The sequence below is a fragment of the Crinia signifera genome, chromosome 1 (assembly GCF_055691185.1).
Source record: "Crinia signifera chromosome 1, ASM5569118v1, whole genome shotgun sequence".
NCBI classification, from domain to species: Eukaryota; Metazoa; Chordata; class Amphibia; order Anura; family Myobatrachidae; genus Crinia; species Crinia signifera.
The window spans coordinates 220,804,239-220,830,149 of NC_139217.1; the positions used below are offsets into that span (position 1 = coordinate 220,804,239).

The 25,911-nt window shown below is 46.1% G+C and overlaps 1 protein-coding gene and 1 long non-coding RNA gene across 7 annotated transcripts in view; both read left to right on the top strand.

The window, feature by feature from the left end:
* Positions 1-25,911, top strand: part of LOC146069168 (ras-related protein Rab-8A) — a 454,991-nt gene that overhangs the window by 111,641 nt on the left and 317,439 nt on the right. The gene's annotated exons all lie outside the window — the stretch shown is intronic.
* Positions 847-9,418, top strand: LOC146069157 (uncharacterized). Its single transcript, XR_014472968.1, has 3 exons — positions 847-2,557; positions 2,796-2,912; positions 8,989-9,418. It is a non-coding gene; the product is annotated as an uncharacterized LOC146069157 (long non-coding RNA).

A 25,911-nucleotide genomic window follows, 5' to 3' on the forward strand; every position in this document is an offset into this window, starting at 1 on the left:
CTTCCTTTATCCCTTCTTCCTCAATTTGGTGGCCCCCCTTAGAGCTCCGTGAGTGTTAACCCTGTATATGCTGATCAGAAAAGAAGACCATCATGTATGCAAGGTACAACACTGGTTTATTGTTTACACATACAGCATATTTATACAGTATAGCATGCATGGGCTCGACAAGAGATGATTGGATGATACAGGGGTGTAGCAGGGAGGAGTTCCAGTTACTGTCTAGGGGATATATGTTATTATCATACAAGGACATGGGAGAACAGACAGTTTTTGTAGAAAACATATGAAATACATCTTACAGGAAATAACCTTGAGCAACGCAGCCTTGAGCAGCAGCAGACTGTCACAAAGCAGAATAGAAACTTGTAATTTTCCACTCACTATAAGGCATTTGAGACAAGATGGAGAACAGCATACAAAATGGTGCATAAATCCTTTCAATCCCCTCTTAGAATCATAATTTATTTAAATTATTTGATTCTCACGTGTGCTTTTCCTTTTAATACGCTGTTCCCTCACATATGTAGCATAGTCATCGGGTGTAGGGGTTTCAGAGGAAAGATCAATATACATAATAGCAACAGGTGTTGTGGTACCTAGATATTTGGAAACTATTCTCCTGCCTAGTGGAAAAATACAGTAAGCAACGATTATGATGAACAGAAGTACAGTAAGTGTAATGATACCTAGTTGAGTTAAGGCATGTTTCCAGTTGCTCATCCAGCCGAACCAAGCAGCCCAGGGGTCAGTGACACCTGAGTTTTCCTTGAGCTCTCGGGATAAGTCTTCTAATTTTTTAATGGCTAGTGTGACTTTGCCATTGGGACCTGTATTGTCAGGAATGAAGGTGCAACATCCTGCAACTGTGTTTATGTATACACATGTACCACCTTTCTCGGCCAAGATCATATCCAGGGCCATGCGATTCTGGAATGTCATCTGTGATGTGGCCTCCAGTTGTTCTGCAATACCTTTCAAGGCATCCTTTGTATCATTAACAAATCTCTGTTGATTATAATACATATAGTTTATCCATGCAACATTCTTATTGATTGTAACCTGGGGCAGCAGAGATTCAAAGCCAGTAGCCACTTCATCTCGGGCCTTGAACTCGTCTGGGACACCCCGGGGTACACCAATAGTATCAATGTATACGTGTGGGTCAAAGCTTTCCAGTGGGGTACTTCTCTTTTGTCTAGGGTGTGGGTCAGGTAGGGGTGAAGGTGTTTCAATGGCTGTTGGCAAAATATGGATAGGCATAATGATTTTTGAGAGAGCACATTCGCCTCTCCATACACTGTCAAGCTTTGCTCTAATTTTCATGTCCCCACAAATGAAATAAATGTCACCAAGGGATTTCTTCATGATGGGTAAGGTTACATACCTACGGATGGCACAGTAACCATCCGGGAATGTTTTCAGATCTACCCCCTTAGTGACATTAGAACAGTAACAAGTATAGTTGCCTGGATATATGGTGATTGTGTTACCTGGATTGGTGTTTTTTCCTAAGATGGGGTAGTTCTTCTTCTTCCATAACTCACATTCATTATCTTTAGTTTTATTGCCAGTGTAGAAGGTAAAAAAACATTCATCCTCTGATTCTGGTATGTTAAGGGGGACGGTACCTTTCACACCCGGGTAGACCCCTTTCACACATCAGCCAGGTTTTTCAAGCGTTTCACTGTTTCATCATTAAAATGGGACACTTTGCTAGCGCTCAAGAATGACGTCATACAAAGGTGCAGGCTGACTACAAAAGGACCTGTGATGAGTTCTCACAATGAATTGCTGTTATGGCTGCTGAGGACATGTGGAGGCTGAAGAGTTTGTATGCTCTTGTCGATTTGCTGTGTTATGCAGCTGGTTATGCTTGGATTAAGCTTCACATGGTGTTCTTTGCACAGTGTTAGATGCAGAGAAGGAGGCATCGTTTATTGGTGGAAAGGGAGGCCAATCGCCGGCATTACTAACTCTAGAGGAGAAGCTTGATTATGTCCAGCATCTTGTCCATACTGTGTGTAACCGGTAGGTCTGCTCACCCACTGTGGGCTAGACATCTGCAACATGGTTTTCTAGGCTACGTTGGAGGCATTTGAGGATAACCAATGGCTGGCACATTTCAGGATGTTGCGTGCCACCTTTTATTATCTTTTGCAACTCCTCTCCCCAGCACTTACCAGCCAAACAACCCTTTGGAGGCAGCCCAAATCCATCAAGCAGGAGACTGGCGTTTGTCTTGAGGTGGTATGTCACCCCTGTTGAGTACCGGACAATAGTATCATATTTGTTTACTGTAGACATCTCCACAGTGTGTGTGGGAAGTGACAAAGACAATCCTGGATTCCTTATATCACCAGTACATTTCCCTACCCCAGGGGCAGAGACTGAATGAGACTGTCTGGGTTCCTGCGTCGTGAATATCTACAATGTGCTGGTGCCATTGATGGCACCCAAATACCCATAATTGCTCTTAGAGACAGCGCAGCAGACTACTACAACCAACAGGGGACGCATTTCATAATCCAAAAGTGGAAATGGACCATAAATATTGGTAAGTACCTTTTATTAGGTTTGGAGTGGGGGTTCAATATGATCTGTATAGCGCACTGATCTCCAGCTGTTGTGAAACTACATATCTCAGCATGCTCTATCACAGTTTTTGCGTTTCTTTAGAGCAAAACCGTTGCAGGGCATCCTGTGACTTGTAGTTTCACACCAGCTGCAGAGCTATAGGTTGGAGATCATGGCTATAGAGTATATTTAACAAACTTTATATCTTCGTTTCCCAGCTTTTACTGATGTCTTAATTGGCTGGCCTGTTCATGCTCATGATACCCGTGTATTGGCCAATTCCGACTTGCAAGATAGCAGAGGAGAGGAAAAATGGCAGGCTATTCCCTGAGGAGGTAAATATGTGTATGGTATTTTGTAATGCTTGTGTGCACAATGGATATTTGGACCTAGTCAGATGAAGAATAAAGATTTGCAATAAAAGGAACTTTTTTTTGTGTATGAATTTTCCGTTAAAATATATACCTGTACCAAGTCAGTGTAATAACGCCATGTTTCTCCCTTTGCCAGCAGGGGACACTGAAGTCATCACGTATGTGATAGAGTTGGTGTACTGGAGGAGTCGGCACTTTAAGAAAGTTTAATTGTGGCTGGCTCCTCCCCCCTCTATCCCCACCAGACCTCAGTCTTAGAAAAAGTGCCCGGAGGAGTCGGTCTCCTGGGCAGGGTCTCCCTAGGGAGACTCAAGTTTACCTTTTTATTATTGGAATTTTTTTTTTTTTACAAATTTTTTCTACATGACACAGGCATGAATGCCTGCTACGCGGGATCCTGGAGGAGTCCGGATGGACACTGCACGCAGTGCTTCCTCCGGTACCCAAGCCACCTGAGCTGCCGCTCAGGGGACCCGCCGCAGCTGCACGCGGCTTAGTGTTACGGGTCTAGGGCTCTTCCCTCACACTCCAGGAAGGCTACCTTTGGGGTAAGCAGCGCTGTTCGCCATTCAAGGGGGCGGCCAGTTGGAGCGTGCTGGCTGAGAGAGAGAGTGTGTCAGGCGGCAGCATGCAGTGCTCGCAGCGCTGACAAGGTGGGCTGCTAAGACTTATTAGTCTCAGCTCACAGAGCTGGTTCGTTTCAAAGTACCGCCCGGGAGCGGCGCGAAAAAGCACGCGCGTGTGAGGGGGTGGAGCTTATCTCTCTCCTCACGGTGGGTGCCATTGCTCACAAGCGCTACTCAGCTCGAGAATCTCTCCATAAAGAGGCCTGCAGACCTGGTTCACCAGTCCCTGCTTGCACCGCTTAGCGCTCTCCCCGGAGATCACAGGGGTACTGTGAGTCATAAGGGGGTTATTGGTTTGTTTATTTCAGTTATCTGAAATATCAATTGGGAGGGTAGTGGCTCCTCTCTCCTTGTTGAAGCCAGGCCTCAGACTTATTCATCCTGTCCTGGGGGTGATAGTTTGTCTGCCTGTGTGTGTGTGTGTGTGTGTGTGTCTATTATCTGCAATACTGTCGTTTTTATACTACAGTGTACTATGGCAGGAAAGGCTAAGGCTACCTCTTCCAAGGCAGCTCAAAAGGTATACACCTGCAAAAACTGCAGGGATCAGTATACTCAACACAAAAAGGGAGTATCCCTTTGTGAGACATGCTATGCTGTTACACAGGTGCCTGTGCTCATACAGTCATCTGTACCTCAGCCCCCTGTGCTCATACAGTCACCTGTATCTCAGCCCCCTAATCAGATACCAGATGCATGGCAGGCTGTTCTAACTAACCTCACAGCTGAATTAGCAGCATCTAAGAGGGAAAGCGAGGTATTTCAATCTCAATTGACACAATTCTCTTCTACTGTTGATTCTATACAGCAGGCTATATTGCCTTCCACACAGGCAAGGCCCTCTTCACCGGGTCCGGTGAAAAGGAAGGTTGCCTCTGTTTTATTTGTCTCTGATGATGATGCACAGGTACATTTAGATGATGCTGACGTTAATGCTGACGATCCTTATCAGGACCCTGTAGCAGATGATCAGGATGATCAGGACGCCCAGGGCGTGGAGGGGCTTATAAGGGAGATTCGTTCTACCCTTAACATAGCCGATACATCGGTACCCTCACAAGTATCCATTTTTGGACGGGTGCAGAGGCAAACTCTAAATTTTCCAGACTCAGAGGAATTAGACAATCCTCTTTTTAAAGTCTGGAAAACTCCTGACAAAAAATTTCAGATGTCAAAAAGATTCAACTTTTTATACCCCTTTTCGGCGGAATCCAGGGCAAAATGGGAGACTCCTCCCACCCCGGATGTGTCTTTGTCTCGCCTCTCAAAGAAGACTACCCTTCCCATTCCGGGGGCTGTATCCCTGAAGGAAGCTCCAGACAGACGCCTGGACAGTTCTTTAAAGAACATTTACACTACAGTGGGGGTGATTTTGCGCCCAGCTCTCGCCTCCTCTTGGGTGGCCAGAGCGATGGAAAATTGGGCTGGCGACCTAATTAGGGGTCTGGAACAAATTACATCTAGAGATGAGCTATTAGCTTTAGCAGAGTGCATCAGAGACGCTTCCACGTATGTAGGTGAAGCGGCATCTGATGTGTCTATCCTAGCGGCAAAGGCCTCGGCTTCAGCCGTCCTGGCCAGATGCACTGTTTGGCTTAGATCCTGGCAGGCTGAGCCAAAGATCAAAAAAGCAGTAGAGGCGCTTCCATACTTGGGAGATGCCCTATTTGGCCCGGAACTTGACAAGCTTATTTCTCAGGCCACTGGGGGGAAATCTGCATTCCTCCCCTCCTCGGCTCCTGCGCCAAAAAGGCAGTTTGTTAACCCTACTTTTCATTCCTTTCGAGGTAATTCGGGATTCCGGGGTCGTTCAAGAGGTGGTTTCTCCTCCTTCAGGAGCCGCAGAGGTCGAGGCAGACCTGCGCAGGCCACCGCCGCCACCTCTCATAGAGACCCCAAGCCCACTGACCAGTCAGTGGCATGACTGGCTTCCCGCTCACTTGGGGGATCCCAAAGTGGGCGCCAGACTGTTGCTTTTTGCAGATACGTGGAAAACACATTGCAAGGATGCATGGGTTCTTCAGATAGTCTCGCAGGGTTACAAGCTGGAGTTTACCACTCCTCCTCCAAAAACGTTCTCTCCAATAGGGCTCCCATCTTCCACAGAGGCAAGATTGGCTCTATGCGGATCCATCCAGACCCTTCTCTCGTCAGGAGTAATAATCCCTGTTCCGCCTCAACAGCAAGGCACGGGGTATTACTCAAGCATTTTTGTAGTGCCAAAGCCGGACGGTTCTGTCCGCCCAATCCTAAATTTAAAACACTTAAACGAATTTGTGTATTACCACAAATTCAAAATGGAGTCAATTCGTTCCGTAGGGGCGTCTTTGGAAAAGGGAGAATTTCTCCTTTCCTTAGACATAAAGGACGCGTATCTTCATATCCCAATTTGGGAACCACATCAGAGGTTCCTCAGATTCGCGATACAGGACCGCCATTTCCAATTCAGAGGACTCCCCTTCGGCCTTTCTTCCGCCCCTCGGGTGTTTACAAAAGTAATGACATGCATGATAACAGCTCTGCGTCTCCAGGGTATAAACATCATTCCATACCTGGATGATCTTCTCCTGAAATCGCAAAGTCAAGAACAGTTGGTAGCGGACGCTATCCAAACTTGCAGTTTTCTGGTAAAAAATGGATGAACTTCAAAAAATCACAACTCAATCCGTCACAGAGGCTGCAATTTCTCGGTCTTATCCTAGACACAGTCGAGGAAAGAGTTTTCTTGCCAATGGACAAAATAAGGACGTTACAAACGAGGGTGAGACAGGTCTTACAGGCCTGGAGGGTCTCTGCTCACCTGTGTACCCGTCTGTTAGGACTAATGGTGGCCTCGTTCGAAGCCCTGCCCTACGGCCGATTCCACTCTCGAACCTTTCAAGAGAATCTGTTATTACAGTGGTCGGGATCACACCTTCAGATTCACAAGAGAATTACTCTCTCACAGAAGGCTCGCTCGTCTCTTCTGTAGTGGCTCCACACGCCTCATCTACTTCAGGGGCGCAGCTTCAGGCCTTGTGTATGGACCATGGTTACAACAGATGCCAGTCTCCGGGGCTGGGGGGCAGTAACTTTGGACTACACCTTCCAGGGAAGGTGGTCGCCGCAGGAGGCGATGCTCCCCATCAACATCTTAGAATTGAGGGCCATCAGACTGGCTCTGTTACAGGCCCACAGCATTCTGCGGGGGCGTCAAATCAGGATTCAGTCAGACAACTCGACAGCAGTCTCTTATATAAATCGCCAGGGAGACACCAGGAGCAGAGCTACCATGCGCGAAGTCCGCCCAATTCTGGAATGGGCGGAAGCTCATGCCTCAAACTTCTCGGCAATCTTCATCCCGGGGGTAGAGAATTGGCAGGCAGACTACCTCGGTCGCCAAGACTTTCACCCGAGGGAGTGGGCTCTCCATCCGGAGGTTTTCCACCAGCTGACTCTGCGGTGGGGGTGTCCCCAAATAGACTTAATGGCCTCCAGACTGACTCATCAGGTTCCGGTTTACTGTGCCAGGTCCCTGGACCCCGCAGCAGTGGCAGTAGACGCCATGTCGATCTCGTGGAACTACAGCCTGGTGTACGTATTTCCACCATTCCCGCTTCTTCCACTAGTTCTAAAAAAGATAAAGAGGGAAAACACATCTGTAAACTTAATAGCCCCGGACTGGCCAAGGAGGTCCTGGTACTCTGACCTCAGGCGCCTGCTGACAGACCTCCCTTGGCCTCTGCCGCAAAGACCAGACATTCTCCAGCAGGGACCATTCGTCTACCCAAGCTTACGTCATCTACATTTAACTGCTTGGCTGTTGAAGCCGAATTGCTAAAAAGGAGGGGCATTCCTTCAAAGGTTATACCAACGATGCTCCATGCCTAGGAAAAGTGTAACTGCATCCCATTACCACAGAATTTGGATGCGTTACATATGCTGGTGCGAAAAACACAGTTTTCCTAAGGCATTTTTTTAATTGTCTAGATTGTTAGAATTCCTCCAAGTAGGTCTGGAAAAAGGATTGCGTTTGGCTTCTCTAAAGGTACAATTATCAGCACTATCGGTCTTCTTCCACCGCCGGTTAGCTGTCATACCGGAAGTACAGACTTTCCTCAAAGGGGTGTTGAGGCTTCAACCTCCTTTTGTGTCACCCACTGAACCTTGGGACTTGTCCTTGGTTCTCAGTTATTTCTGCAATCAGACCTTTTTGAACCTCTGGATTCAGTAGATCTAAAACACATCACATGGAAAACACTTATGCTTCTAGCGTTGGTTTCTGCTCGAAGGGTTTCAGAACTAGGGGCCTTATCCTGTCGTTCCCCTTTTCTCATTATTCATAACGACAGAGCTGAATTGAGGACCAACCGGTCTTTTCTCCCCAAGGTGGTTTCCACCTTTCATCTAAATCAACCTATTGTTATCCCGGTTTTCAAAGAGGATTCTGCATCATTGGATGCAGTGAGGGCTCTACGTATTTACCTAACCAAGACTGCGCCTTTTAGGAAAACAGACAGTCTTTTCATCCTCTATGCTGCTGATCGCAAGGGGTGGCCTGCGTCCAAGCAGACTTTGGCTCGCTGGATTTGTCTGACCATTAAAGCAGCCTACAGGTGTTCCATCGGGAATTACCGCACACTCTACCAGATCAGTTAGCACTTCTTGGGCCTTAGCAAGGGGGGGCCTCCCTGTCGCAGGTCTGCAGGGCGGCCACCTGGTCGGGCTCTAACACCTTTGCCCGATTCTATAAATTTGACACATTTGCCAGGTCAGATCCGTCTTTTGGCAGAGCAGTTCTGCAGGAATCCCAGCGCTCTCCCACCCGGGAGTAGTGCTTTGGTATTATTCCCATACGTGATGACTGCAGTGTCCCCTGCTGGCCGAGGGAGAAATAAGGAATTTGGTACTCACCGATAATTCCCTTTTTCCAAGGCAGCAGGGGACACTGCACGCCCTCCCAGCGCTAGTCTTCCTGCCATGTTACACTTTACGTTAGTTTTCACATAACGTTATCATATTACGGCATGTAAGGTTTTGGGTCATGCCAGTTGTACACAATATTAGTGTGTTTTGCTTGTATATCTATATTAATATAGTTTTTGTTTCTTTGTCTGTTTGATGGCTAACTTGTGTTACCTTTCTCTAGCTATTAGCATTCTCCTCCTCCTATCGGTTTTCTGCCCTATTACCTTGTTCTCACGGACACAGTTTTCTAAGACTGAGGTCTGGGGGGGATAGAGGGGGGAGGAGCCAGCCACAATTAAACTTTCTTAAAGTGCCGACAACTCCAGTACACCAACTCTATCCCGTACGTGATGACTGCAGTGTCCCCTGCTGCCTTGGAGAAAGGGAATTATCTGTGAGTACCAAATTCCTTATTTTCACCTTATGTTCCACTGCCCTATATTAAACCTGTTTTTTCTTTGTAGAAGTCAAATATTGTTAAAGGGGTGGAGGTACCAATTCCCATTAATGGAGATGCTGCTTATCCTTTTAAGAAGCTGGCTAATGAAACGGTACACACAGCATCTCAGGCTGACACCGGAACAGATACGGTACACCCATACCCTCGGCTCTGCCAGGATGGTGGTGGAGAACACATTTGGGCGGCTCAACGGACGTTGGTGCTTTTTGCTCAAGCGCAATTACATTAACATTACCCTTGTTCCTGGCGTTGTAGAATACTGTATCTTGCATAACATTTGTGAGATACAGAAAGAGCACTGTCGGAGTGGGGTGTGAAGGATGAGCACATTGGCTCTGATATTGTTCTCCTTAACCCCCCCCCCCCCCCCCCCTCTCCCCGAGGCCCAAAGTGGTGTTAATGCTGCAGAAGTAACACGTGCCACTATTACAGAAAATCTGGATGCCATGTTGCAGTAAATAAAACTGGTACTTTATCAAACAATTTTTATTGCAAGTGCATTTTATTCATGCATTGTAAATGTTTTATATCTTGCCTAACATATTGTCCAGAAGAAAGGCATTGATTTGGATAAATCTTGTATGTTTACGAAACATGCCACAAAATGTAAACCGGTATATATAAAATGCCTGTTAAACAACTCTCAAAAAAATAAGGTACAAAATTCAACATTTGTTGAAGTACGGATAAGCAGCTCCCGTCGGCGCTGCTCCTGGTGAACTAATCTACATTTCCCGAAAGGGAGCGTGCGCGCATTAGATGCACACGCCCCTTTCGGGCCGGGCAGCAGAAGAAGAGAAGAGTAGAAGAGAGGTCTCAGCCAATCATTGGCTTCCTATTCATTTTGTATGTGCTTTTGGTACTTGTTTCCTAGCACGGCCACAATCTTGTGGATTGTGTACCTTTAAGTTAAGGTACACGATCCACACGATGGACCCGATTTCCTTTGAAATCAGGTCCATTTTGCCGGAAAAGGTACAATATCGGGGGCATCGCGTCGGTCGGGACCATTAACATTGGTCCCGACGCGACCGACGCGATGCCCCCGATTTCCCCATAGGCTTCAATGTTAAAATATTTTTTAACATTGAAATCGTGAGGATCGCGTCGGTCTTGTGCCATTATAATGGCACAAGATGAGATGGACTTGATTAAGTCCATCTCATCTTTAAAAAAATGTGAAAAATGTGAAATGGGCCAATATGACCCATTTCACATTATAGATGTCCCCGTCATCACCCCACGATAGACGCCAACCCGAAGCGTGGCGAGCGCAGCGGTGCGCGTCCTCCGACCTTTTCATTCCCCTACTATCCACGTCGGCGTGGAGTTGAGAATAGAATAGTGTGGCGAGCGCAGCGAGCCCGAAGCGTGGCGAGCGCACGCGTATAACTTCACAGGTATACGCGTCCCCTCACGGGGCTCGCTGCGCTCGCCACGCTTCGGGCTCGGTGGCTCGCTGCGCTCGCCACACTATTCTATTCTCAACTCCACGCCGACGTGGATAGTAGGGGAATGAAAAGGTCGGAGGACGCGCACCGCTGCGCTCGCCACGCTTCGGGTTGGCGTCTATTGTGGGGTGGGGTTTACGTCGTTAAATTTGGGGGTGTAGGGAATATTTTACATTGAATCCAATGTAAAATCGTGTCCCAGGGACCCGATTTACATTTCATTCAATTAAAAAATCGGGTCGAAAATCGGTCGCGTCGATCGCATCGCATGCGACCAAATCGCATGCGATGCGATCGACCCGATTTTTCCGACACGACCACCCCGATGTAAATCGGTGTGGCCGTGCTAGGAAACAAGTACCGTGCTTTTTTTTTTTTTTTTAGTACTTTTGCAGAGTTTGCTCCCACCACTGCTCGGCAACGTCTTCTACTGCCCGGCTCCCTGCGCCGCCCCCCTGCACCCGCTGACGGCAGTGGCTTCATTCCCTGCACCGTCCCGTCCCCCCGCCCTGATAGTCTCACAGCTCCCTCCTGCAGCTCCCTGATTATTAGGTCCACTTGCCTAATGTATGGGGGCCTTTACACAATGTGAGTCCTGTTCTAAGGTCCTTTCAACTTCAGTCCCAAACATTTCTACTGCTGGGGATGTATTTAACTCAATTATGTCTGATCTGGTTGTGGAACTAGCAGCTTCCTGCAGGGACAGATTTTTACATGCTCAAATTGCCTCATTAGGCACAGAGCCTGCATGGGCAACTGCCATAGTTGTCAGTTGACTCCTTATCTAAATCCGTTATCAATCCGGTCTTCAAAGATAGAGGCTGTCCCAGCTTGGTTACAGACAGGTAGCTCTGACTATGCATATTTTCTCCATGAGGAGGATGAATTTCATTCTGGCTCTGACCCTGAACCGCTGCCAGTACAGGTAGCGGAACCTACACAGGAAGAGCCTTCTCAGGGTGTTCATGCACTCATTAAAGCGGTTAGATTAACCCTTAACGTGGTGGATGCAGAGCCTCCACAGCAGGTTTCTGTTGTTGGAAAATCTCCCTGGCAGGCTTTTTGTTTTCCTGAACTAGAACAGCCACCAGATAGAAAGTATCAACTTTCCAGACAGTTTGAAACCTTATACCTGTTTCCCCCGAGGAAAGACTTGTCTGTGTCGCATCTTTCAAAAAGTCTACCTTGCCCATTCTTGATGCCACAGCAGGTTAGAATGCATGCTTAAAACTATTTACACTACAGCAGGTATCCTTCTCAGGCCTGCGTTAGTTTTGGGTAAACAAAGCCATGGAAAAATGGGCTACTGAGCTTGCTCAGGGCCTACAAGATCACCAACCTGCCTCTGAATTGATCACTCTGGCTGAGCATATCGGAGAGTTAACGGTATATTTGGGGGAAGCCTCAGCAGATATCGCAGACCTCGGGTCCAGAATATCAGCCTCTGCTATTATAGCAACATGCACGTTGTGGTTGCGTTCTTGGCAAGCAGTAACTAAATGAACAGTTGAGGCCTTGCCTTTTAAGGGCATGTTGGCCAGTAATTAGACAAGTTAATTTCAAAGGCAACTGGAGGTAAGTCTCCATTTCTGCCTTCTACCCCAGCCCCTGAGTGTTCTTATTCCGGTCCATCTTTTTGAGGGCCTCCAGCATACAGGGGTAAGTCCAGGGGTAACTCATGTGGTGGAAGAGGTAGGGGTCCAGGATGGCAGCAAGCTCTCGTCGACAGGATGCCAAACCGACAGACAAGCCCGTGGCATGACGGGGTTCTGTCCCACTTGGAGGATTCTGTACCATCATTTCAAGATGGAATCCATCCAGTCAGTGATTGGCAGCCTGGAAAAGGGAGAATTCTTAATGTTCATGGATATAAAGTATGCTTATCTCCATGTGCCAATTTGGGAGCAACATCAGAGGGGTTATTCTGGTTCACTCGCAAAGGAAAATTCCTTCTCAAATGGACAAAACCATGTGCACTGCAGGGGAGGCTGAACATGTGCTGCGAGAGTTTGGGTGAGTTATTTTGTTTCTGTGCAGGCAGCATACGGACTGCTTTATTTTGACACTGCAATATAGATCTCACTTTAAAGTAAAACCCCACCCATATCTAATTCTCTCTCATGAGTTACGTCTGCACCACCTACAGTGCACATGATTTTGTCCATTTTAGAATAAATTTGCCTTTAGGAGTGAACCAGAATAAGTGCCCAAATGTATCTCAGATTTGCAGTGTGAGATCTACAATTCCAATTTAAAGATCTTCCATTCTGTCTTTCCTCAGCACCTCGCATATTTACCAAAATAATTGCTTGGGGGCATCACCATAGTGCCTTATCTGTACAACCTTCTTTTAAAAGATTTATCAGAGGAAGCTCTGATATCACATGGCATACAAACGTGCAGATTTTTGGTTCAGCATGATTGGATCATCAAATTAAAAAAAAACCTAGTTAACACCATCACAAAAGGAAATTGTGTCTAGGTCTCATTCTCGGTACGAAAAAGACAACACCTTTTTCTTACCTCTGGACAAGGTGCAATCCCTGCAGTCCTTGGCTAAACAAGTGCTAGTGCACAAGGCTGTTTCAGTTTACCTTTGTACACGACTCATGGGCACAATGGGATCTTCCTTTTGAGGCGCTTCCATACGGTTGTTACTGGTCCAGGACTTTTCAGTGGGACTTGATTAGTCGACGGGCTCCCATCTCCATATGTATTGAATGGTAACTCTGAAAAGGAAACGCGTCTATCCCTGCATTGGTGGTTGAACACATCCAATCTCCTTAAGGGTCACTTCATCATCCTTCACTGGCCTGAGCGTTATGCAACAAGTCTGTCAGCAGTGGGAGGCGGATTATCTCCGCCATCAAGATATGCACCCAGGGGAGTGGGCCTTACACCTGGTGTTTCATCTTCTGACTTCACGTTAGGTGGTACCACAGATAGATCTGATGGCTTCCAGACTAAACCACAAGCTGCCAATGTCCTGCTCGCAGACTCAGGATCGAGGCAGTGGTGGTGTATGCGCTCTCAGTCCCGTGGGACTGCACGCTGGTATACCTGTACCCTCCACTGTCATTGTTACCATGTCTACTAAAACGCATCAAAAGAAAGTTCACTTCCGTGATCTTGATTGCGCCTGATTGGCCTCTGAGCGAGTTGTATCGAGATCTCCACCTCGTCCTCGTGGACCACCTGAGGCGTCAGCCTTTACAAGACAATCTACTTCAACAAGGTCCATTTGTCTTCCCAGACCACCTTGCTGAGAAGACGCAGTATTCCCTCTTCTGTGATTCCGACAATGTTAAGGGCCAGAACAGAAGTTACTTCACTTCATTGACATCGCATTTGGAAAAGCTATGTTGCTTGGTGTGAGCATCGCCAGCATCATACCATGGTGTTTGGTTTGTCTCGCCTTTTAGGTTTTCTGCAAACTGGTTTTGCTGCTGGTCTTCGCCTTAACTAACTTAAAGTTTAGGTATCAGCTTTGTCCGTGTTTTCACAGGCGCCTGACCAGAAGTCCAGACATTTTTCAAGGGAGTACCTTTAGAACTGTGGGATTTGACTCTGGTACTGGTTTTCCTCAAATCGGACACTTTTGAATCTTTAGATGTCGTTGACTTACGTTTTTAACTTGGAAAACTGTATTTTTACTAGTGATAACATTGGCAAGACGGGTGTCCGATCTAGGGGACCTACCATGCCGGTCTGCTTACCTAGTGTTCCATGCTGATAGGGCGGAGTTACGCACCCACCCAGGCTACCTCCCAAAAGTTGTTTGGGGGGGGGGGAAAGGGGATTTTGGGAAGGTACCGCTGCACAGGTTACTAACACAATTACAAATTTATAAAGATACAAATATGTACAAATTCCACAATATTAGTAATAAGGTGCTGTATTGGTCAATATAATGCAATAGCAGGTGGAGGTGCTCCCCTGAGAGTAAACACAGTACTAGAAAAGGAGAAAGGAAAAGTACTCTCTGTTTGTGGGGGCACTACTTTTGAAATTTTATTTAAAACTTAGCTTTTAATGTAATACAACTTATTTTAAGCATAAAATAGGACATACAAAAACACACTCAACATAAAACACGTAGTTTTGTGGACAATATAATGCTGTAATAATATGCAGCATATATCCACCATTCAGTGGTACAATAATCCTCTAAGTAAAGTAGAGATACTTAGCTATGGTTATTCTGGTAGTAACCAATAGCAACGGATACAGAATATGTTACTTCCTTCACTGTTTATAGCAAAGAAATATGTATTCTGTACATCTACTTCCCAGAAAAGTGGCTTGTTTTCCAAATCTCAAAATAACAAGACTAACTTCTGGTTGATTTTAGAGGTAACCAAATAGCAACAAATACGAAAGTATATTTTTATTGCAGACCGCAAATAAATTCAAGCAATTAGTAGGAAATCATGTAGTAATATATCATCATATTTGTAAATGACAGTTGTTTGATAGCCTCAAACAGTGACTTGTTATTCTATAAAGAACACAGCCAGGGGAGTAGCCCCCAAATACCCTTTTGATTTAAAAAAAACAAGCAATTCCTAGCAGCATACAGACTCAGCACTCCTAAATTGGATACATGGAAATGTTCAATTTATCCACTTAAACAATCAAGGCAACTCTATTGCAAAAATGGTCTGAGATGGCTTACTGAATACTTGTAAATGTTTTGTCAGGCAGTATATTAATTTAAAAAAAACAAGCAATTCCTAGCAGCATACAGACTCAGCACTCCTAAATTGGATACATGGAAATGTTCAATTTATCCATTTAAACAATCAAGGCAACTCTGTTGCAAAAACGGTCTGAGATGGCTTACTGAATACTTGTAAATGTTTTGTCAGGCAGTTTATGTTACAATAGATACTTGTTTTTTGTGTCTCTCACTGAGAGCTATCAAACACTTTGAAAATGATTCGTAAATACAACAATTTGTTCCTGCACTCCAAGTCAATTAATATATTCTTTGCTCTGAATTGCGGTACAAAATATTTGAAAGCATAAGAAAAGAGTAGTATACTCTTTTTTAAAACACGGTACAATTGCCGTGCTGCGGCATGCCTTAATTAATAGAATATAATCCTTCTAGTACAATGACTAAATGAGGATTTCTTTATTGGTCTATAGTTAAGGGTAGTAGTAGATGTGACACAGGAGTAGGGGTGAAAGCAGTGGTGAAAAAAGAATACCCTCTTCTCGATGGATCTGTGGGGATTACCAGGGTTAGACTGAGAAGGATAGTACTGCTGTCCTGGAGGGTAGGTCGCAGGGAATTATGTTGGTAAATACCAGCGCAGAAGTATCCTGCTCCCCTTTCAGGACGAGTATCTATCTGTGCAGAAGTTGTGAGACAGATAGTGAGGATCCCTGGCCGCTGGTGGTATGCTGCTGCTCCCCACTTGCCAGCAGCAGAGGTGGAGGGTGAGCGATACTTAGGCGGGTGCAGGGATTCTCAGAGATAGAGAAGGGCGATAGTATGGGAATCCCCTCTCCTGTTTGTACGCTACTGCTCCCCACTTGCCTATGGCAGTGGTGGAGAGTGAGCGGTACGTCAGAGAGAGCCGGGATATCCCAGGATAAAGTGGGTGCAGATTGTGGACAGACTGCCTGGCGTGTGTCCGCAGCGCAGTGTCCTTAGAAATTTAGCCGGAGGGAAAGAGAGGAATCTGCACGGGTGTCGGGGACTACCTGATACTATCAGTAAATACTGAATTAAACAGGTTGCCGGTATCCGCGTGTCGGGAAAGCGGCACGGGTGCCGGAAAATATCTGAAAGTGTCGGTTGACACTTAGCATTGTACAGGTAACCCGTATCAGCGTGTCAGGAGGGGAAGAGGCGCACATCACCCGTGCTGTGTCAGAGTGCCGCAGAGGTTCACATGCCGTCAGCAGTCATCTGGTACGCGCTGCTTTGACGGTGGGTTCAAAGGTCAGACGGCCGTTTCGCATCTATCGCTTCGTCAGTGTACCTCCCAAAAGTTGTCTCGTCCTTTCATATAAACCAGCTTATTGTGGTTACATTCTCACAGGTGATATGGTTTTATTGGACGTGGTTTGTGCTCTACGAATCTACGTAGAACACAGAGTCCATGAGAAAATCGGATTCACTTTTTCTACTCTATGATGCATCCAAGAGAGGTTGTCCGGCTACTAAACAAAATTTAGCCAGTTGGATTTGTATTGCCATTAAAGGTGCTTATCAAGCTTCTTCTCAAAGTCTTCCATCTGTGATTTCAGCTTATTCAACCCGGTCGGTTAGCTCGTCTTGGGCTGTGGCTAAGGGAGTGTCCTTATCACAGGTGTGTAGGGCCTCTACTTGGAAGGGTCACAATACCTTTACAAAATTTTACAGATTTGACAATTGCTGCGTCAGCTTGTAAGTTTGGACGCACAGTGTTGCATGGCTTCCAGCCCTCTCCCGCCTATGGGGGTAGCTTTGGGACGTCCCCATTCTAAGCAGCCTGCAGTGTCCTCTAGTGGATGAAGGAGAAAAGAGGAATTTGGTATCTACCAGTAATTACATTTCTCTGATTCCTCATGGGACATTGCACGCCCTCCCAGCGCTGTGTTGCCCAGCCTGATTTTTTTTTTGTGTGTGTGTATGCGTATGCTATGCTGTCTTCCTTTTCCTCCATTCTTGGAGATTCCCTGGTCTCTTTTCCTCTTGGACACAGTTTTACTTGTTTAGTTTCACGGCGGCCGATATATCGAATGCGATATTGGGCGATTTTTACCTGTTCATAACCCCACTACGCATGGAGTTGAATTTATATAGTTTGGCGGGTGCAGTAACCCGTGTCCCCTACTTACTGTTATTGCGCAGTGTCTCTTGAGACTTGCACCCCCCCTCTGGCTCTGCTGTCTTGCTGTCACATCAGACGTACTGTCTGTCTTGTCTGATTCCACAATGGCATCATGATCATAGAATAGAAGTTATTATGGTGTCAGGCTCTGCGGACTGCACTGTGGTATCGCTGCAGGTGTCTCTGGTGGCGATGCAGCATTACTTGAAGACAGCAGGGCAACAGGGTTGCATAGTGCTGTATACCCAAAAGCCACATTGCACAGATCATACAAGGGCCATGCGTCCAGCTCCAGTTCGATAGTGATTCTGGTCATGGACCTTTTTTTTAGGTTGTTTTTTTCAGGGATTTCTGCTTGTTTAGTACAGATGGAGCGCCTCTTATCCTTTGCCGGGGATCGCCAGCATAGAGGTGCTCCATCTGAGTGGGACGCGCTACACATACACTACTCCTAGGTTTCGGTGCGTTCTGTGAAAGAAACAAGCCTAGAGGAGTGCTATCGGTACTTCTGTAGTTTCACGGCGCCACCGCGCGCACAGTCTGTAACAGAAACTTGGCAGCCTGCCAGAGGCTCTGTTTCACTGTGCGCGTGCCGCTCTAGCTCTGTCTGACTGAGCTTGTGCCGCTCTAGCTGTACGTAAACAGCGTAGCGGCCGGCCAGCAGCAGCAGCAGCGCTGCCCATGCGCTGACAGGTCAATGTCACTGTGGCACTTGTAGTTCCACAGTGAAATAGGCAGCGCCTGGGCACCGCTGACAACGGGGGTATGTTAAAGTGGACACCCCGGCACAGCGATGCCGGGGCTTCTAAACTGTACGCGAGATTCAGACGCAACTGCGTCTGAATCTCGAGTCACATAGATAGCCGCTAAGAAGCCGGAAAGCCTGGATTCAGACGCTAAAGCGTTAGAATACAGGCACCTTGCAAGCCGCAAAGGTGTTGGGGCTTGTAAACCCAGACGCAAATGTGTCTGGATTTACTTAGGTGAAGGGGTACATCTAAATTTAGACGCAAAAGCATCTAAATTTAGGTGGCCCTAGGGGAACACTATTGAAACCCACCCTCAGTGCCACTAGTGGACGCCACAGCTGTGGACCGTGTAAATCCCACTATCCACGCCCACCCGAAGCGTGGCGAGCGCAGCGGTACGCGTCTTCCGACCTTTTCATACCCCCACTATCCACGTCGGCGTGGAGTTGAGAATAGAAAGTGTGGCGAGGGCAGCGAGGGGACGCGGATACCTTCACAGCTATCCACGTCCCCTCGTGGGCTTCACAGGTGTCAGCGTCCGCTCACCACGCACCGAGCCCGAAGCGTGGCGAGCGGACGCTGACACCTGTGAAGCCCGCGAGGGGACGCGGATAGCTGTGAAGGTATCCACGTCCCCTCACGGGGCTCACCACGCTTCGGGCTCGGTGGCTCGCTGCGCTCGCTACACTTTCTATTCTCAACTCCACGCCGACGTAGATAGTGGGGGGTATGAAAAGGTCGGAGGACGCGTACCGCCGCCCCTCGCGGGGCTCGCCACGCTTCGGGTGGGCGTGATAGTGAGGCTGATTCAGGAACACATTCACACCTGCACACTCACACACCTGAGACAGTAAAGACGAAATTTTCAGCAACAGTTAACTTTTTTTTTAGTTTAAATTCAAGTGAAATGTAACTTTTGTTTGGTTGAAATTCAACATAACTGTACAATATAAATGATTCAATGACATGAAATAATCAGCACAATAAAAAGTCCGACAATAATTTAAAAGTCATGATTTAATCAGTAGAGCAGGAATGAACTTCAGCGTCTACGTCACCGCCAGCACTTTCACCGGAAGGACCTGCTGTGTCTACATCACCGCCAGCATCCTCCTTCTCGACCATGGGGAGCAGGGTCAGAGCGTGCCAAATACGATGGAAGGGGTCCTGGGCGCCTAAACTCTGCCTCCACATAAATTCCTGGAGGTAGGAGTCCAGGTGATGGCGTGCGGTACCCCTCTGGCGTTTATTACGCCACTTGCAGCTGCCCCAGAGTCGCTCCACATTCTGGGTGTGCACCCCAGTGTCCGGGTCGACAAAGTGGTATTTGTGGTTCACCTTCCCGTGAACATAACCGGCCTGCTGGAGTTGCTGGGTATTGTACGCCCTCCAGCAGTCTGTGAAGACAGTAGTGCCCGGTTCCACATGGGCCTCGATGGCGGCCATCAGGGTGGCCGCATCCCGCCGCTCCACCGCAGTGATAAAGCACTGGCCGGACTCCCTGGATATTCCCCCGAATACCCACTGCTGAGGCAGGAGCCGTCTGACGTTGCTTTTCCTCTTTACGTAGAGGCTTTCGTCTACCTCGACGATCTGCCCCGGGCCTCCGATTCGCCGCTGAGGCTGTGACAGCAGGTCTAGCGTGCAGGCCTCCCTCATTAGATTACTGTATTGGACAGCAGTTTTCTGGCAGATGTTGAGCTGCTTCTCACAAAATTTCATGCTGGTCAGCTCTTCTGCCCAGCAATATACGAATCTGATCAGGGTCACGAAGGTGAGGTGAGATCCCCTGAACCATTGAGCGGACCTGACGCTCACCTTCTTTCGGCAGCTCCTTTATGCTGAGCTTCATGGGGTGGCCATTGGGGCATGTCATGGTCTGTGGCAGGAACTGGCGGGCCTGCAAGAAAGCCACAGCCTCCTCCTCCGTCTGCGGCAGGTTAAATAGCGTCAGACGCTCCATTGCCATACAGAGACTTGCCACTGCCATTATTCACCTCAGTGTCTCATACAGGGCTACTGCTGACTGACTGACTACGCAAACTGCATAGCTCTCTGACTACGTAACGCTGTCCGCGCGCGTCTAAGCCGAAGTACCGGGAGTGTGAATTGAGACGCTAAAAGCGTCTCAAACAGCAATATATGACCTCAGTGCTGTGAGGCAATTTTTGAAAAGAAGAGAAAGTATGTCTCTGTGTGGTGCACAGGTTATCAAGGAAGTAAAATGTAACTTTTATTTAGATAAGTTAAAAGGAATGTAGCGAAATATAGACAGACAGTGATACATAAAGACACAAACAGTGTAAGTTTCAAAAAGGATAGAAATCCTTACTCGGTGTGATCCAACTCAAAATCCTCCTAGGTATTGGTTAGATTCTATGTATTAGCAATACTGGTTTATTGTACATATTTCTTCATTAATTTTCACAGTAAAATTTCTGTGCGTAGAGTCGCCCATTACTGATCTGCTGGTAACAAATAATCTGGGTTGGTATTCCCCTGTGATGTTACTGATCAGATACTTCACTTCACAATAGGGTAGGCAGTATGGTGCCCAGGGGTCACCCCTCAAGCGGTGCGTGCCTGGTGAGATCTGCCACCTCTGCACCAGCACTGCGCGCCACAAGTGAGAGGGAGAGACGCGTCAATGAGGACGTGTACCCTGCAGAGGAGCTCTGGCGTGTATGAGTCAGCGCCGGAGATCTCCGTCTGTTAGGAGTCAGATCTAAGCGCTGCGGACGTCACGCAAGTAGCGCCTCTGACTGAGCGGTCCAGTGAGAACTGGCATGCCGCTCCGACTTGACAATTTTAAGCTAATACAGATCAAAATGCATATAATGGGGAAAGGGGAGAGGAGGAGAGCAGACTGAGTGTCTATGTCAGCGTACGCTTCGCATTGGAGCTTCGTCAGGACCAACCTGGCACCCCACTGGAAGCTCCTTAAGTACCTGTCATCTCATCAATATTCATGAGGAGTTTCCTATGTGGGTGTGTGTGTGTTGATGACTTGGGGCATTCATTAGTTCTTCTATCCGATCTTGGGTGTGGTTCATTTGGATTAGAATGTGATTCACACACTGGGTGATTTGAGCTCCAATTTGGGCTCAAAGGTAAATTAACCCTATGCCTGCGGGCCTAAATCCCTTTTGTCCATTCTGTGCCTTTTATATCATATTACCAGTATTCGGTTTGTTTTGGCTTTTAATTCAGTAAGTGATACTTTAAATTGGGGGCATAGTTCACTTTATTCTGATCTGTGTTAGATGGTTTGATATGATTTATTTCACATGTTGGTTTGTTGATGTTGGGCTGTGGCTTACACACTGGGCGATTTAAGCTCAAAAGTAGATTTGGCTTGAAAAATATCATGTCTATCCCTGTGTTTATTATGCCGTATTGTCAGTATTCGGCCTGATAGGCTTCATTGTTGGCAGGACATTTGATTCAGCGCATAGTTGCATTTACTGAAGTCTATGTGCTGTGGTTTAATACGGTTTATTTCGGCAGCAATCTTCTACCCTTTTCCGTAATTTGTTGGGATGTGGCTTACACACTGGGCGATGAGGGCTCAAAGGCGGATGTGGTTTTGAAAGGTATCATGATTTTTCTGCATTCATAATGCCATATTGCCAGTAATTGGTTTAGTAAGGCTTATTTTTCTGCCAACAATACCTTTAATTCAGCGCATAGTTCCATTTACTGAGGTCTACGTGCTGTGGTTTTAATATGGTTTATTTTGCAGCAGCAATCTCCCATCTTTTTCATATTTGGTCTGGTTGATGTCTGGGAAGGGATGAGGGATATGGTGGAAATCCTCATGATGAGGGAGTGGGGACATATACAGATGTATCTGTCCTCATCCTTGCTGGCGATCCGCCAGCAGCAGCATGGCGCTGCTATCGGACTGAGACGCGCGTGCGTCCCTCACGCACACGCGTCTCAGTACCCGGGCGACAGGGCGGCGAGGCGGACGCATTACTGTCCGCTTCCCGCTCGAGGGGGCAGGGGGGACCCAAGGAGGCTGCGGGGGGGTGCGATCGCCCGGTGTTTGCACCGGGCGACCGAGGGCAGCACCTTCGTGCGTGCGCATCCCCTTCAGCATACAGATTGCGGCGGGGCAGGGGATGGCGATGGCGACGCCATCGCCATCCCCTGCAAAGATGAATCCCGCTACATCTGTATCTGATGGCAATTGTATCTTAGTCTGTTCATTGTTAGTTATTAGTCAGATATTGGTTGTGAATTCAAACTATATACTCAAGGTTTTTATTGGGGTGTTAGTTGGTAGTATCCTGTTCCAGAGTAATTCATGTTGCCACAAAGGTCTTATGTATTTTCCAGTGTTTGGGGTGGTTACACCGCATTGGGAAGTGAGAAATATAAAATGTAGATGTCTTCATAGTGTTAGGTTATGTCCGCGCGAGTCTAACCCGAAGTGCCGGGAGTGTGAATTGAGACGCTAAAAGCGTCTCAAACCGCAATATAAGTTAGCGTCTACATTCGGGACACCCCCTGTGGTAGCGGTGTGCCGGGGTGTGCAATTTATAAGCCCCGTTTAGCCCTGTTTGTCTCCTTTTTACACTTCATTACATTTCAACTAGAGTGGCACGCGCAGCGCTACGCTACATCACGTTACACTATAACACTTTAGCTAGAGCGGCACGCGAGCCTCTGGCAGGCTGCCAAGTTTCTGTTACTTCCGGCGCTGTGAAACTACAGAAGTACCGTGCTATCTCCTTGGGACACCACCCTCTCCACTGCAGCAAGAAATAACTGAAGGAATGCCACCTCCTTAAAGGCCCAGTTTACTTACCTTAAAAGTGGACGAGGATCGCTATAATTCATGCACTGGATAGCTCAATTGTTATTGCGAGGAAACCACGTGGATCTCCCCAGTACTGGTGGATATAGTGGGCTACTATTCTTCTCAATATTTTTGCATTTGTCTTTCGAACAATAAGTGCACACCACAGTCTCAATAGTTTTTTTTATTGTTTTATATTGTATTGCTTTTAAATTGTAATGGTATATTTTACTGCCACACGCTTGATTTTTTTTTTTTTTCGGCGCAGTCTTATCGCTTCCTGTATTTACTATTATTCTATTGGGCTTGACTAGCTATAATCTTTAGACCGCTGCTTGGCACCGCACATTCATACCAAGCACCTTTCTTGATATTTTTGCACACAACCCCCTGGCAGCAAGCATGAAACCCCTGGCATCAAGCAAGAAACCTATAACAATGAACATGTAGCTAAGTGGAACTTATGTGTCTGTTTCCTACACTTTCATCCTGCCTCCTAGATTTACAAAATAAAATAAAATTGTCAAGCCCTGCCTTATAGTGGGTACACATGTTGCGACTTTGCTTGTGATTCAATACAGATTCAATTGGAATTTAATGGAATGGTACGCAAAATGCATTTGATTTATTTATTAACAGTTTCTTTATATAGCACATACATATTCCGCAGTGCTTTACAGAGTATGGTTAAACATTCACATCAGTCTCTGCTTACAATCTATATTCCCTATCACATCCATTCTAGGGTTCATTTTTGTTGGGAGCCTACCAGTATATTTTTAGATTGTGGTTGGAAACCGGAGTACCCAGAGTACTGCACGCAAACACGGGGAGAATATACAAACTCTGCACAGTTAGGGCCATGGTGGGTATCGAACCCATGACCTCAGTGCTGTGAGGCAGTAATGCTAACCATTACACTCTTGATGCCCTCGATTTGACTATATCGTACAGATCTATACGATATAGTCTTGCCTGCCAAGACTATTTTTCTATTCGATGTACACTACACAGGAACGCACATTGGAATGATTCTGCATTGAATGTAGAAAAACCATCCCATGCCCATTAAATTTTATATTCGATTTTGCTTCTATAAGCAAAATCGAATAGAAAAATAGTGCATATCTCACTATAAGAGTCTGTAACGCTTTTTTATTTACTGGACAAGATCAAGGTTCGACACTATGAAAGCAGAAACGTACCAACGCTTTATGTTCTTGTATGTTGGCTTTATTAAAGGTCTGACGGTATTGGCAGTGAAGGTACAAGTATCCTGGACAGGAGGTTAGCGGGAAAAAAATACATTGTTAAAAAGATTAGATCATTAGCCTTAAATCTTAATGGTAATCTGATTTAGGTCCAATCCCCTCAGATACTTGGGAGCCTCTCATGTGGCTACCACTTCTGTCCATTTTCAACAAATATATTTGTTCATTTCACATGGAGTATATATTGCTCCAGTCCATCTGTCTAGAATAGAAGGAAGAAGTGATACTAAGGGTAAAATTTAATAGGAGTGAGAGATCTGCTAAGAAATCTCCAGTTTTGTAAAGTGGCAATCATTTACACTTCAAAAGCAAACTGGTTTTGCAGTGTAAATGATTGCTGCTTTAGAAAAAAAAAAATCTTACCAAATCTCTCACTTTCTGAATCTCTCATCATATTCTATTTCCCCCTGTATGCTCAAAGTGTGAATCGATGGATGGTGCCTTTTGACATCTGCTCCGGTCTTGTCCAATGGTGAGTGCCTATTGACAAGCCGTAATAACAGGTATACAATCGGAGTAGTTGATGAGGAAATATTAGATGCACACTTTAGACAATCTACTATTAATCTATGTGCTCTTGCAAGGTATTGATAGCATGGACGGGTCCTAGTGTTGATCTTTGGATAGCTCTGGTGAATTTGGTTGTATTTCATGAGATGACTTAACCCTTTGAGTGCCAACATCTTAGGGCTGAGTGAAAAAGTTGAAACTTAGATATCCAAAATTGGCTAGTGTGGAAAAGTTGTGACTTGACCTGAATAAGAAACATGCAAAAGCATTTTGCTCTAAGGCAATATCTTCTGTTCCGGGAAGACAACTAAAGTTTCGCTTTTTAGATGAAAATAACAAAACGTATGAAGAAGCTCCGATCTAGTTAAAATTATGTCAGGACGTGTTAGAGTGGTTCATTAATATACTTTAGCATAGTTAAAAAAAAAAAAGAGTACGAGCTTGTTCTAGTGCAAAGTTACTGACTGGCAGGAGAAAAAAATCCCTGATAACTGAATATTGTGTGTTTTCACCTGAAAGGTTTTTCTTTTTTTGGAGAGGATGCTCTGTAATTGAAGTGACCAAGAAAAAACTTGAGGCACAAAATCAGGGTAAATCCCTTTTGTTTGCCCTTAATAGAATAGTGCACCTCTGTGTCTTCTAATGTCCAACTCTTTACTGAATGCTACAGTATGTTCAGTAAACAATGTATTATGCTCTGTTATTTAGGTACAGTATTTAAACACTTCTGTTTATTGTCTTTAATTGTGGCAGTTTATTTTAAACATGAATTGGTCTGAAAAACAGTTCTCATACCCTATGCTGGGAGCATGTGTTAGAAGAGCAAGGTCGGCAATTTGGCGCTGGGGGAGAGATACTCATTGGAATGTAAGAGTATTACAGGTCTACTGAGAAGCTGGGGCTGCCAAAGAGATATGGTAAGCGACCACTATTCAACCAGGGTTGGTTTGTTGACAGTTCATCATGTCGACATATCCATGAAGACCTACTGTCAGCATGGTCACTGTCGACAAGTCATACCACACCCATATGCTATGCAAAAATTTTGACACAGTAACGGTCAAGCTAGAATTCTAAAATCAGATATATTGTGTGTATTGAAAATAAATACAAAGTCTACTGGATATGCTATTGAGAGTTATTCATTCTATCAGTGGTGTCCCACAGTACATACAGTATATGCCAAGCACTGTGTTAATTACTAGACAGGATTGATCAGCAATACTTTATTTCCTTTGTATGTGCTTACTGACCCAATTTAACAGTATAATAGTGGACATCAATCACAAGTGATTTGTATAAAACAACTCAAAAC